We start from the raw sequence: 14,945 nt of genomic DNA on the forward strand, positions 1-14,945 counted from the left end.
GAAATTTTAGATGTGCTCAGTGATGGTTTTCCCTAACGGACCTGGCTATGAACTTGACAATGATTTGGAAAAGTGAACTGGTCTTTTTTATTTGTTTTGACATGGATATATTGTTTACTGTTCTTACTGGAACACTTATTCGATCTGTGATATTTCTTTGATATTATTTAGTGATATATGTATATTTGATTCCATTCAGAGATGATTTTTATGTGATTTACTAGTGGTCTGTTTTGGATTAGAGTAGGCGATAATTTTTATGATGCAAATTGATTTTCTGAGTGTCAGTGGTCAGTCATAATATATTTTGCCAACTACATGTGTATATAGTTGATATAATCAGTGAAATTTGAATTTGAAAGATACATATGACACAGAACATGATATTATCTAAATGATAGATTTAAATTTTGCAAGTTGAATCCTGGCAACATTTGATATGGTGCAAATTGATTGTGTGATTAACAAAACTGCAGTCATCTCAGTCCTCTTTGTCAATACATTGTGACCAATATATATGCATATACTAGAATACCTGTGATATATGGGTCAGTGCATTCTATTTAAACTGATATATTGTTGAAACTAAAACCTTCAGTTAAGAACTATTCCAAGTTGATAAACTCCTAATCTGTGATATTTCTTTGATAGTATATAGTGGTATTCGTATATTTGATAGCATTTAAGGATGACATTTATGTGATTTACTGATGGACTGTTTGGATCAGAGTAGGCAATAATCTTATTATGCAAATCAATTTTGTGATTGTCGATCAGTTCGATTTTTGTTTCAACGCTCAGTCATAAAGAATGACCAGAGGGAATCAATATATTTGGCATACATTATGTTATGTATCCATGACATAATTCATGAAGACTGAATTTTAAAGATACACAACATTTATTTTCAAAATTGATCAATTGTAGTTTTCAGTGACCTGAAGTTGAACTCTGGCAATATTTTTGTGATGCAAATTGATAATGTGATTAACAAGGTCCAATCATCTCAATCTTCTTTATCAATATATTGTGATCAATATATATGCATATACTATGATGCCTGTTAGTGGGTATACATGTGGCAGTACATTCTATTTAAAATGATGTATTTTATTTTGCAATGGGCACCTTAAAGCATAAGTGGGGAATTATACAAAAGATGATAAATTTGGTGTCTTTTATAGTTGCAGCTTTGTAGTCTGGTGTATTTCAAAGTTAGAATTTATACCTGAATTTCAAATTCAATAACTGTATTAGATTATGAAACTGAATACAATACTATTCAGTACTATGTAACTAAAATTTCAAAGCATTCATCATTATTTCTGATGTTGTTCACAAACTCGCAATCAAGTAAGAACCTGTAGAGAAGAAATATTCACTCAAATCCAGCTAAAACGACAAAAGGGACACCTGCCCAGGAAATATCTGTGGTGGGAAGCAATGTACCTCCAATCAGAGTAGGGCCAACAACCTGATAATATCTGTGATGGGAAGCAATGTACCTCCAATCAGAGTAGGGCCAAAAACCTGAAAATACATGTGATGGGAAGGAATTTACCTTCAATCAGAGTAGGGCCAACAACCTGATAATATCTGTGATGGGAAGCAATGTACCTCCAATCAGAGTAGGGCCAACAACCTGAAAATATCTGTGTTTGGAAGCAATGTACCTCCAGTCCGAGTAGGGCCAAAAACCTGAAAATATCTGTGCTGTGAAGCAATGTACCAGCAATCAGAGAAAGGCGAAGAACCTAATAATACATGTGATGGGAAGCAATGTACCTCCAATCAGAGTAGGGCCAACAACCTGAAAATATCTGTGGTGGGAAGCAGTGTACCTCCAATCAGAGTAGGGCCAACAGCCTAAAAAATATACATGTGATGGGAAGCAATGTACCTTCAATCAGAGTAGGGCCAACAGCCTAAAAAATATACATGTGATGGGAAGCAATGTACCTCAAATCAGAGTAGGGTAAAAAACCTGATAATATCTGCAACGGGAAGCAATGTACCTCCAATCAACAACCTGAAAATATCTGTGGTGGGATGCTGTGTACCTCCAATCAGAGTAGGGCCAACAACCTGATAATATCTGTGATGGGAAGCAGTGTACCTCCAGTCCGAGCAGGGTGAACATCCTGAGAATATGTGTGATGGGAAGCAATGTACCTCCAATAAGAGTAGGGCCAACAACCTGAAAATACATGTGATGGGATGCTGTGTACCTCCAATCAGAGTAGGGCCAAAAAGCTGAAAATATCTGTGCTGCGAAGCAATGTACCAGCAATCAGAGAAAGGCGAAGAACCTAAAAATACATGTGATAGGAAGCAATGTACCTCCAATGAGAGTAAGGTCAACAACTTGATAATATGTCTGATGGGAAGCAGTGTACCTCCAGTCGGAGTAGGGCCACCAACCTGAAAATATCTGTGATGGGATGCTGTGTACCTCCAATCAGAGTAGGGCAACAACCTGAAAATACATGTGATGGGAAGCAATGTACCAGCAATCAGAGAAAGGCGAAGAACCTAAAAATACATGTGATGGGAAGCAATGTACCTCCAATCAGAGTAGGGCCAACAACCCGAAAATATCTGTGGTGGGAAGCAGTGTACCTCCAATCAGAGTAGGGCCAACAACCTGAATATACATGTGATGGGAAGCAATGTACCTTCAATCAGAGTAGGGCCAACAACCTGAAAATATCTGTGGTGGGAAGCAATGTACCTCTATTCAGAGTAGGGCCAACAACCTGAAAATATCTGTGGTGGGAAGCAATGTAGCTGCAGTCCGAGTAGGGTGAAAAACCTGAAAATATCTATTGTAGGAAGCAATGTACCTTCAATCAGAGTAGGGCCAACAACCTGAAAATATCTGTGTTGGGAGGCAATGTACCTCTAATCAGAGTAGGGCCAACAACCTGAAAATATGTGTGATGGAAACAGTGTACTTCCAATCTGAATAGGGCCAACAACCTGAAAATATCTGTGGTGGGAAGCAATGTACCTCTAATCAGAGTAGGGCCAACAACCTGAAAATATCTGTGGTGGGAAGCAATGTAGCTGCAGTCCGAGTAGGGTGAAAAACCTGAAAATATCTATTGTAGGAAGCAATGTACCTATAATCAGAGTAGGGCCAACAACCTGAAAATATCTGTGTTGGGAAGCAATGTAGCTGCAGTCCGAGTAGGGTGAAAAACCTGAAAATATCTATTGTAGGAAGCAATGTACCTCCAATCAGAGTAGGGTCAACTACTTGATAATATCTCTGATGGGAAGCAGTGTACCTCCAGTCCGAGTAGGGCCAACAACCTGAAAATATCTGTGATGGGAAGCAATGTACCTTCAATCAGAGTAGGGCCAACAACCTGATGATATCTGTCTGTGGAAAGGAATGTACCTCCAGTCCGAGTAGGGCCATAAACCTGAAAATATCTGTGATGGGAAGCAATGTACCAACAGTCAGAGCAGGGCTAACAACCTGAAAATACATGTGATGGGAAGCAATGTACCTCCAATCAGAGTAGGGCCAACAACCTGAAAATATCTGCGATGTAAAGCAATGTACCTCCAATCAGAGTAAGGCCAACAACCTGAAAATACATGTGATGGGAAGCAATGTACCATCAGTCAGAGTATTGGAAACAACCTGAAAATATCTGTGGTGGGATGCTGTGTACCTCCAATCAGAGTAGGGCCAACAACCTGAAAATATGTGTGATGGAAACAATGTACCTCCAATCTGAATAGGGTAAAAAACCTGAAAATATCTGTGGTGGGAAGCAATGTACCTCCAATCAGAGTAGGGCCAACAGCTTGAAAATATCTGTGATGGGAAGCTGTGTACCTCCAATCAGAGTAGGGCCAAAAAGCTGAAAATACACGTGATGGGAAGCAGTGTACCTCCAATGAGAGTAAGGTCAACAACTTGATAATATGTGTGATGGGAAGCAGTGTACCTCCAGTCGGAGTAGGGCCACCAACCTGAAAATATCTGTGATGGGATGCTGTGTACCTCCAATCAGAGTGAGGCCAACAACCTGAAAATACATGTGATGGGAAGCAATGTACCTCCAATCAGAGTAGGGTCAACTACTTGATAATATCTCTGATGGGAAGCAGTGTACCTCCAGTCCGAGTAGGGCCAACACCCTGAAAATATCTGTGATGGGAAGCAATGTACCTTCAATCAGAGTAGGGCCAACAACCTGATAATATCTGTCTGTGGAAAGGAATGTACCTCCAGTCCGAGTAGGGCCATAAACCTGAAAATATCTGTGATGGGAAGCAATGTACCACCAGTCAGAGCAGGGCCAACAACCTGAAAATACATGTGATGGGAAGCAGTGTACCTCCAATCAGAGTAGGGCCAACAACCTGAAAATATCTGCGATGTAAAGCAATGTACCTCCAATCAGAGTAAGGCCAACAAACTGAAAATACATGTGATGGGAAGCAATGTACCACCAGTCAGAATATTGCCAACAACCTGAAAATATCTGTGGTGGGATGCTGTGTACCTCCAATCAGAGTAGGGCCAACAACCTGAAAATATCTGTGATGGGAAGCAATGTACCTCAAATCAGAGTAGGGTAAAAAACCTGATAATATCTGCAACGGGAAGCAATGTACCTCCAACCAGAGTAAGGCCAACAACCTGAAAATATCTGTGGTGGGATGCTGTGTAGTTCCAATCAGAGTAGGGCCAACAACCTGATAATATCTGTGATGGGAAGCAGTGTACCTCCAGTCCGAGCAGGGTGAACATCCTGAGAATATGTGTGATGGGAAGCAATGTACCTCCAATAAGAGTAGGGCCAACAACCTGAAAATATCTGTGATGGGATGTTGTGTACCTCCAATCAGAGTAGGGCCAAAAAGCTGAAAATATCTGTACTGTGAAGCAATGTACCAGCAATCAGAGAAAGGCGAAGAACCTAAAAATACATGTGATGGGAAGGAATGTACCTCCAATCAGAGTAGGGCCAACAACCTGAAAATATCTGTGGTGGGAAGCAGTGTACCTCCAATCAGAGTAGGGCCAATAACCTGAATATACATGTGATGGGAAGCAATGTACCTTCAATCAGAGTAGGGCCAACAACCTGAAAATATCTGTGGTGGGAAGCAATGTACCTCCAATCAGAGTAGGGCCAACAGCCTGAAAATATCTGTGATGGGAAGCAGTGTACCTGCAATCAGAGTAGGGCCAAAAAGCTGAAAATACATGTGATGGGAAGCAATGTACCTCCAATGAGATTAAGGTCAACAACTTGATAATATGTGTGATGGGAAGCAGTGTACCTCCAGTCGGAGTAGGGCCACCAACCTGAAAATATCTGTGATGGGATGCTGTGTACCTCCAATCAGAGTAAGGCCAACAACCTGAAAATACATGTGATGGGAAGCAATGTACCTCCAATCAGAGTAGGGTCAACTACTTGATAATATCTCTGATGGGAAGCAGTGTACCTCCAGTCCGAGTAGGGCCAACACCCTGAAAATATCTGTGATGGGAAGCAATGTACCTTCAATCAGAGTAGGGCCAACAACCTGATAATATCTGTCTGTGGAAAGGAATGTACCTCCAGTCCGAGTAGGGCCATAAACCTGAAAATATCTGTGATGGGAAGCAATATACCACCAGTCAGAGCAGGGCCAACAACCTGAAAATACATGTGATGGGAAGCAATGTACCTCCAATCAGAGTAGGGCCAACAACCTGAAAATATCTGCGATGTAAAGCAATGTACCTCCAATCAGAGTAAGGCCAGCAACCTGAAAATATCTGTGGTGGGATGCTGTGTACCTCCAATCAGAGTAGGGCCAACAACCTGATAATATCTGTGATGGGAAGGAGTGTACCTCCAATGAGAGTAGGGCCAACAGCCTAAAAAATATACATGTGATGGGAAGCAGTGTACCTTCAATCAGAGTAGGGCCAACAACCTGAAAATATCTGTGATGGGAAGCAATGTACCTCAAATCAGAGTAGGGTGAAAAACCTGATAATATGTGCAACGGGAGGCAATGTACCTCCAACCAGAGTAAGGCCAACAACCTGAAAATATCTGTGTTGGGATGCTGTGTACCTCCAATCAGAGTAGGGCCAACAACCTGATAATATCTGTGATGGGAAGCAGTGTACCTCCAGTCCGAGCAGGGTGAACATCCTGAGAATATGTGTGATGGGAAGCAATGTACCTCCAATAAGAGTAGGGGCAACAACCTGAAAATATCTGTGATGGGATGCTGTGTACCTCCAATCAGAGTAGGGCCAGCAACCTTAATATACATGTGATGGGAAGCAATGTACCTTCAATCAGAGTAGGGCCAACAACCTGAAAATATCTGTGGTGGGAAGCAATTTACCTCTAATCAGAGTAGGGCCAACAACCTGAAAATATCTATTGTAGGAAGCAATGTACCTTCAATCAGAGTAGGGCCAACAACCTGAAAATATCTGTGTTGGGAGGCAATGTAGCTCTAATCAGCGTAGGGCCAACAACCTGAAAATATGTGTGGTGGAAACAATGTACCTCCAATCTGAATAGGGTAAAAAACCTAGAAATATCTGTGGTGGGAAGCAATGTACCTCCAATCAGAGTAGGGCCAACAGCCCGAAAATATCTGTGATGGGAAGCAGTGTACCTCCAATCAGAGTAGGGCCAAAAAGCTGAAAATACATGTGATGGGAAGCAATGTACCTCCAATCAGATTAAGGTCAACAACTTGATAATATGTGTGATGGGAAGCAGTGTACCTCCAGTCCGAGTAGGGCCAACAACCTGAAAATATCTGTGATGGGATGCTGTGTACCTTCAATCAGAGTAGGGCCAACAACCTGATAATATCTGTCTGTGGAAAGGAATGTACCTCCAGTCCGAGTAGTGCCATAAACCTGAAAATATCTGTGATGGGAAGCAATGTACCACCAGTCAGAGCAGGGCCAACAACCTGAAAATACATGTGATGGGAAGCAATGTACCTCCAATCAGAGTAGGGCCAGCAACCTGAAAATATCTGCGACGTAAAGCAATGTACCTCCAATCAGAGCAGGGCCAAAAACCTGAAAATATCTGTGATGGGAAGCAATGTACCTCCAATCTGAGTAGGGCCAACAACCTGATAATATCTGTCTGTGGAAAGGAATGTACCTCCAGTCCGAGTAGGGCCAAAAACCTGAAAATATCTGTGATGCGAAGCAATGTACCACCAGTCAGAGCAGGGCCAACAACCTGAAAATAAATGTGTTGGGAAGCAGTGTACCTCCTTTAAGAATAGGGTCAAGAGTCTGAAACATCAGTGATGTGTGGCTGATGAGGGAGGTCCCACACTCTCCCTTTGAATAGACTGTTGCAAGTGTAAATCTGTAGGTAGGTGTAGGAAGGGGTTTTACGGTGAAGGATTTTTGAATCCGTACCCCCTCTTCTCAAACCTTCTGCAGTTTGAATGGTTGGTATGAATGTTTCAACTTGTGTGGTTGATGAGAAACCTGGAGTTGCTCCTTTGAATTGGCCGTTGCCAATGTAAATCTGTAGGTAGGTGTAGGAAGGGCTTCTGCGGTGAAGGTTTTTATTATAAATCCCTGACCCCCCTCTTCTCAAACCTTCTATAATTTGTGTTTGTGATGATGAATGGTCATTGGTGGGAATATTCTAGCATGCGAGGTCTATGAGAGACCTCGAGTGTCTCCTTCGAATGGACTGTTGCCAGTGTAAATCTGTAGGTCGGTGTAGGAAGGGTTCTACGGGGAAGGGTTTTTTCAATCCCTAACCCCCCCTTCTCAAACCTTCTGAGATTCGCTTGGCAGGAGTGTTCTAACATAAGATCCTCAAGCTCCTGTTTTGAATGAACTGTTGCCAGTGTAAATCTGTAGGTAGGTGTAGGAAGGGATTCTACGGTGAAGGTTTTTTATCCTCATCCCACTCTTCTCAAACCTTCTATGACTTGCATGAGTGATGGTGAATGGTAATTAATTTGAACTTGTTGATGATCTGAGGTCACACAGAGGTTACAAGCATCACATCGAGGTCACAGGTGTCACACACGGGTCACACAGAGGTCACACCAAGGTGAACACAAGTCACACCAAAGTCACACAGAGGTCACACATATCATACAGAGGTCACACATGATGACAAGTTTCTCTTTCTCTGACATATTTTGTTTCCTTTGTCATGCTGGTTGATTCAGGTGTGTGAGATTTCCAAAGAGTCCCATTCTCTTTGTTTTGTCTACAGATTTCTTGAAACTGTTTTTCTAATACATATATCAGCTTGTATGAGAGTCATGAACAACATCAGATTTGCTTTTTTACTTTCCATTGTATTGCACATGGACCCACAGTCATAATTTTATTCAGGTATCTGTGACTATGCATATTGGATTTTTCCCCAAACTTTGATTTTTTTCACCCAAATATGTAATAATTTCCACATGGCTTGTTTCATTTTTTAGTAGTAAAAAAAATAAGTTTCTGAACAATGTGATAACATAACTTCCAATCAAAATCATTTAAAGACATTATATGCTATTTGTTTGTGCTACATATATATATATTGATATTAAAATATATATTTGTGCTAGATTAATGCCTTGCTCTTTTGATATTTGTAGTGCCTTTGTATGTTGTAGATAGATGAAAGAATTTTGTGTAATATTCGGTCCATCTTTTTACAGTGATTTATTGACAGTGCAAAAGTTTTTGAAAAAAATATGTGATAACATAAATGTCATCCAAAAAATTGTTTCTGTTATATATTGTTATTTTTATCTATTTGCATTTTTGTGCAAAATCAACCACTTATTATTTTGAACATTGTACAAATGTGTATTCAGCTACAACTGCTGAACCCATCTGAAGTCACATGGCTAATATTGGTTTACAATAATGATGATCTTTCTGATGATGGTATGAAATGCCAGACTGCCCGATACTGATGAATAGACAGTTATTGGCTTGCTACAATATGGAGATTAAGTCTTCCCTAGACCTGTTGCAGAATAATGGTGAAGTTTGTTGATGGTGATCGTATTGATCTTGCCCTCTATGACATGGTGATGATGATGATGATGATGATGATGATGATGATGATGATGACCTCCTGCAGTGAATGTCACCATATGCAATATTCAAATGGATTGTGTGCTGTCAGTGTCATATTTACATGTTGTATTTATATGTGTTGATACACAAAGATACATGGATATCATGCAGTACCCATTATCTCTTTTAAGAGTGCGTCATATAACATTAATTAGGTGCTCATTTATTTTACATGCAGTACATGTTGTGTTTTAAGCAATAAAACCATGAAACTATCATCTTGTTTTGTTGTATATATTGTATTTCCTTAAGAGCTTGACAATGTTCTAGACATAGAGATTATATCTGAGCTACCCACAGTGAACCAGGATTCTAAGTCTCCTGGCACTTACAAGGGAGGTAAATCGACTGTGAAATCCTGTCACTTTTTCAAAAACTGAAGTTAGTGAACAGCATGCTTTTATCCGTGATATTGCATGACCAATTGTTCACACCCTGTAATATGCACAAGGGATATGACGTTTGCTAGTGGCAGTTACGGTTTGCTGTGTACAGAGTAACGGCTCGCTGGAGCTGAAACTACTTTTCACCATGGTTACACACGTTTGCTAGTGGCAAACTGTTGTGGTAGATACGGACTGCTAGCATTGAATTTGTTGATACGGTTTGCTTTTTTGGTCTTACAGATAAATGAAGTACAGGTGTAAATAGTGTAAATAGTAACCTAACTGACGAAATTATCCAAGGATGTTGTAACACCATCCACAAAATAAACTGACATTTGGAGTAGTTCGTCTGTCACAGCTGACGGGAAAATTGCAATACTGTGATCAAAGGTTGTCCATTCGAAACAAAGGCCAACAAAAAGTGGTTCCGTCACCTGATGACAAGCACACCACACGGTATGCATGTAAGAGTGCCAAACTCACAGATGAATTCAGTGCCAGAAGGAGTGGTGGCACAGAATCACAAATACATACGGTCTTCTGTAGCAAGGAATGTAGTGATGGTGAAAGTCACAAAGCTTTCTTCGGGGAAGGTGGCGAAACAATAGTGACATCTAGGACTGTAGTGACATGAGAGTGTTGACGAAGATATTATATGACAGCTGAGTTCATTCAGTTACTATACCTTCATTGTGGATTGTTTGAGAGAAGTTGGTAGATATTCAGAATGCAGCAAAACATTGCCAACAGAAAACTAATAGTTTTTACACTCCAAACTACAACGAATATAACGATAATCTGGATATAAAGACCCGTGAAGGTTCGGAGTAGAACAGGCCTTCAGCAACCCATGCTTGCCATTAAAAGGCTACTATGTTTGTCGTAAGAGGCTACTAATGGGATCGGGTGATCGGGCTCGCTCACTTGGTTAACACATGTTATGGGTTCCCACTTGAGCAGATCGATGCTCAAGCTGTTGATCACTGGACTGTCTGGTCCAGATTCGATGATTTACAGACCGCAGCCATACAGCTGGAATATTGCTGAGTGCGGCGTAAAACTAAACTAACTCACTCACTGGTTGTTAAAAAAGCCCGGGTTAGGTTGAGTTGGGATCTCATGTTCTTGCTATTTTGAAGCTAAACCAGCTCTGAAAGGGATTTGATTTCACTATAGTTGTGACTCGTAAGAACCGAAAGCGCGCCCTATATGCATTTCATTTACAAAATGTTAATATTACGCCATATCAGCCTTTTTTCACATATCACTGTCAAAGCAGCTAACAATCATGTTATGGTAAAGTTTCTTGAAAACGAATATACAAGTTGGATTTCTCTTTACGAGTTTAGGTAATACCACACAAATGAAACTGAGAGAATGAACTCTGTTTGGAATCAAAGGCTTATACATTCGTAAATTCACATTTCAAACAATTCCATTGACCACATTCTCATTTTCAAACACTTCGTCTAAATACTTACAATCCATGATTTATAATTGACAAGATTTTTACATTTAAGGATTCATACAGTTTGCACATTGGTTTTTAGTTTCATACCTCAATGCAACGAAAGAAATACACATTCAATTCTTATAATTAAATTCAACAACAAATACTATAGGCTTTCAACGATATTTATTTAAACATAATCAAATTCATCGAAACAGGAATCTTTGTTACCTCCGATTAACGGTGTAAGAATTCGGTAATGGCGTGACATGGCTCAGGTGACTCATTGACATAAAATGACACGTCTACAAAAGCATTAGTCAATCAGCATAGAGCACCCTCAAAGAGCTGTCAATCAACCAAGCTAACATCGGGTGGCGAATCAGAACAACACAACGTGACGCGTCCCGGTAACAGCAAAGTTTCAAGTTCAAACATTTGAATTATTACCACCGAACTGAAAGACTCAGTTGAAATGAAGCCCGATGACATGAAGCTAGTGGAACTGAGACTGTTAGTGGCAGCAGTATTTGCGCAAGTGGAAAAAGGCTGTGATCTGACTGGGATTGCGATGTCATGAACTGACGTTCCATCATGCGCATGCTCTTGTCGAGGCGTTACGCCGTTATTAACGTTCACGGGTGATTTTGAGTTGTTTGTTTATGTTAACCACAATGTATCACTTCAATGTTTATCCAAAGTTCATTAGGGTACCAGAGTGCAAGGAAATTCCCAAGCCGTGTAAAGGTATTCCCCGACATTCCTCAGGTCCGAAAGTAGTCCGGTTCGGTGGGCGTGGCTTAGCTTTTTAGATTCATCGGGAAATGAAATCAACAGAAATGTTCCCAGCTTACCAATCAGATTGTCAGAATTTTAATGATCACAAAAAAAATAATTATATAGCGTATGAATATGATAAAATGTATGAGTCACCATGACGCGACCAGTGATATTCAGCTATAGCAAACCGAAACGGCCACTAGCAAACGTCTTATCGCTGGTGTGTATTACAGGGTGTGCTGTTGGGCAATGGCTAAGCAGTAATGTCACAAATTCAATGCTGGACATGCCCACCATGAACAGCGCGAACAGCAATGCCTTGCGGACGCACTGTGTCCATCAGATGTTCCAAATTCTGTTACTGATACTACTGCTTGACAAGTATTAGATGAGCCAGCGCAGTGAACGCGTTTGTGACAAGCACGCGCGGCAAGCAACCTGGAGGAAAACACTTGGTTGCTACAGGTAGAATGTCGATTAAGCACGTGCAATACATGGTGTGAAATCAATACCGCTTTGTCAGGTCGTTGCTTATCTCATACTTGTCAGGAACTATGTGTTGACTATATATTACTGCCATGCAACCCATGATGATCCAGGTTAGAACTGATCTTCAACAATCCGTGCGTGTCTTCCGTGAAGATCCAGGTTAGAACTTATCCTCAGTAACACGTGCTTGTCTCCCGTAAAGCCCTACGAACGTCTTAAGCCCACACATTGGCTACGATCAAAGTTAAGAATTCTCAGGGCTACGAATGTTTTGAAAATATGGGCGCAGGCTAGCTACTCTCGAAACGTTCGTAGCCCTACGAACGTCTTAACTCCATTCTCAACACACTGGCTACGATCAAAGTTAGAAATTCTTAGGGCTACTAACGTTTCCAGAATATAGACCCCCGGGCTAGAATTGGCTGTAAGCAACCATACTTGTCGTAAGAGACGACGAATGTGGTGTTGGAATATTGCTAACATAACAATGTTATGTCTCATGTTTATAGACGCACAAATATTGACGCGATTAACCACAAACAAGGACAACACAATGCCTTCTTATAGGAGAGTGGCGCAAATGTGCAGCGTATCACGATGTGGAGTTGTTTTCTTTAACCGAGACAGGATCCGCTGGTCGAAGGTTCGAATCGAAGGTTCGGTAACATCGATGGTCGTAGCGCTACGATAGGTTTGTGAAACAGTTCTCTGGATAAGAACTGGAACCGGGATCACGAAAGTCTTACGCGGCCTTCACACGATAAACTAAAGTTCCACAACGCATGCTGTTGACATTTTGAAAGTTGTCAAACTCCCTTTTCCACATGTCAAACTGCGATCGGTTGTTTCTGAAGAACGAGAGTTTGACAACACTCACAGTTTAATGGAAAAGCTGTAAAGAATAGAGAGAGACTTATCCTATTTCTCGACAACTCCGAAATTGCATGTTAGTTTGACGTGTGAAGGCCGCTTTAGCCCGAGGCTTAGCTAAGCAAAAACAACCAAACTTAAGACAAATTTTCATCTGTACTCACGATGTCAATCACCGGGTTGTGGAAGTGCTTATTTACAGACCGTTGCCACATACCTACAAACAGTGCAGCGTTAAACAACAACTAAATAAACAAAATAAATAAACTAAATAACTGTTGTATGCAACTGATAGTCCGCAGTGATAACCTACACTGAAGCAGATGATGCCTGGGATTGGCTAGACGCATCCTCAGCTCTGGGATTAAACAATGTACTTATGTAGGGAATCATGACAGTAAACGCTTTAACCACTACGCTACCGCCACTCTCCTCTCTCGATAAAGTGATAGATGGGTAGATATAGTACTGCAGGGTTCCAGATAAGGGTCGCATCAGCGTATGTACGGATGAAAAATATGCACCATATGGTATGAAATAATTTAGACAACGTATCAGATCCGTATCATAACAATGGTGTACGGTCGCAGAAACATTTACAGACGTGTTTATTTGAAAAAATACTTTTTATTTTTTACTGGCATGTTTACACTAGCGAAGCAATGTTGAGGTGCATATATGAAACGGAATACAAGATAACTGACACTTCATTAAATTCCATTCAGTGCTCCAAATGTACTTTAAGCGTTTAAGTACTCTTCTATTGAAAAAAATAAGGAGTACCTACTCCCGATGATGAAAAATTATCTGAAACCCTAATGCTATTCTCCAGATATAAGAATAATTCAGGGTGCATGATCTATGCGACTAACATGGGTTATTGAAGACCTGTTCTAATCTGGATGTTCAAGGGTCCACATAGATGGATGCTCTTGATGGCATTCATTGAATTGTCTGGTCCGGTTGCGACTCTTGGCAGACCTCTTTCATACTGCTCAGTGTTGTTTAATGAACAAGCAAACAAGCACGCGCTATCTTAATTAATTCGTTAGACACATCTTGTTATTCATGTCCTATTAGGCTCATTACGTTCAACCTATTTAGACAAAGACCTCTCTTTCAGCCGATCAGAATTTTGGAAGTGGAAGTGGAAGTGAAAACAGGCACCACAAACAACTCTGGTTACACTGAATTCCAATTCCTTGTTTCATAAGAAAATAGTATTTACAAATGAATGTTAATTCTAAAGTTTAATAACATCGCAATTCTATATTTTATTGCGCGGTATGGGCAGCAAGACCTTAACTAAGACGTCACAGACTGTCCCTGTTTGATGAGGCTGTAAAATGATTCTCAGCGCATTGGGCTCACTGGAAACACCTGTCATGGGTTTCTTTGCGCTTATTCAGTGTAGACTGATATAATATTAATTTTGTACTAGACTACCAAATCTTTCTAGCTGCAGAGCCTCATGTTGAGATTTCAACGATTTCTAGGTTTCCGTTTACCAGAGCTCGCGGTAGCACGCTGAACGACATGTTTGCAAGAATTAGAAGGGCGTAGGGTTGCAATATACAAGTGTTTAAATGTATCACATCATGCTGACTAATATTAATGTATCCAGTTAAAGGAATTAGTCCACAAAGTCTGGACTGCCAATTGCACTAAATTGTGCAACATGACGGGACCCAGTAAACATGAAGCGAAACTGCTGTGTAATCAATGTTTTGATAAGATAATGCACACTAACACTGTTCTGCAGGAACAAAACAGAATCATTTGTGAAATGTTTAGACAACCCACACTCATGACCACCAAGGGAGGTAACTCTCATATTGAACCGTCATCGGCAACAACG

This window comes from Haliotis asinina, chromosome 14, assembly GCF_037392515.1.
Source record: "Haliotis asinina isolate JCU_RB_2024 chromosome 14, JCU_Hal_asi_v2, whole genome shotgun sequence".
NCBI classification, from domain to species: Eukaryota; Metazoa; Mollusca; class Gastropoda; order Lepetellida; family Haliotidae; genus Haliotis; species Haliotis asinina.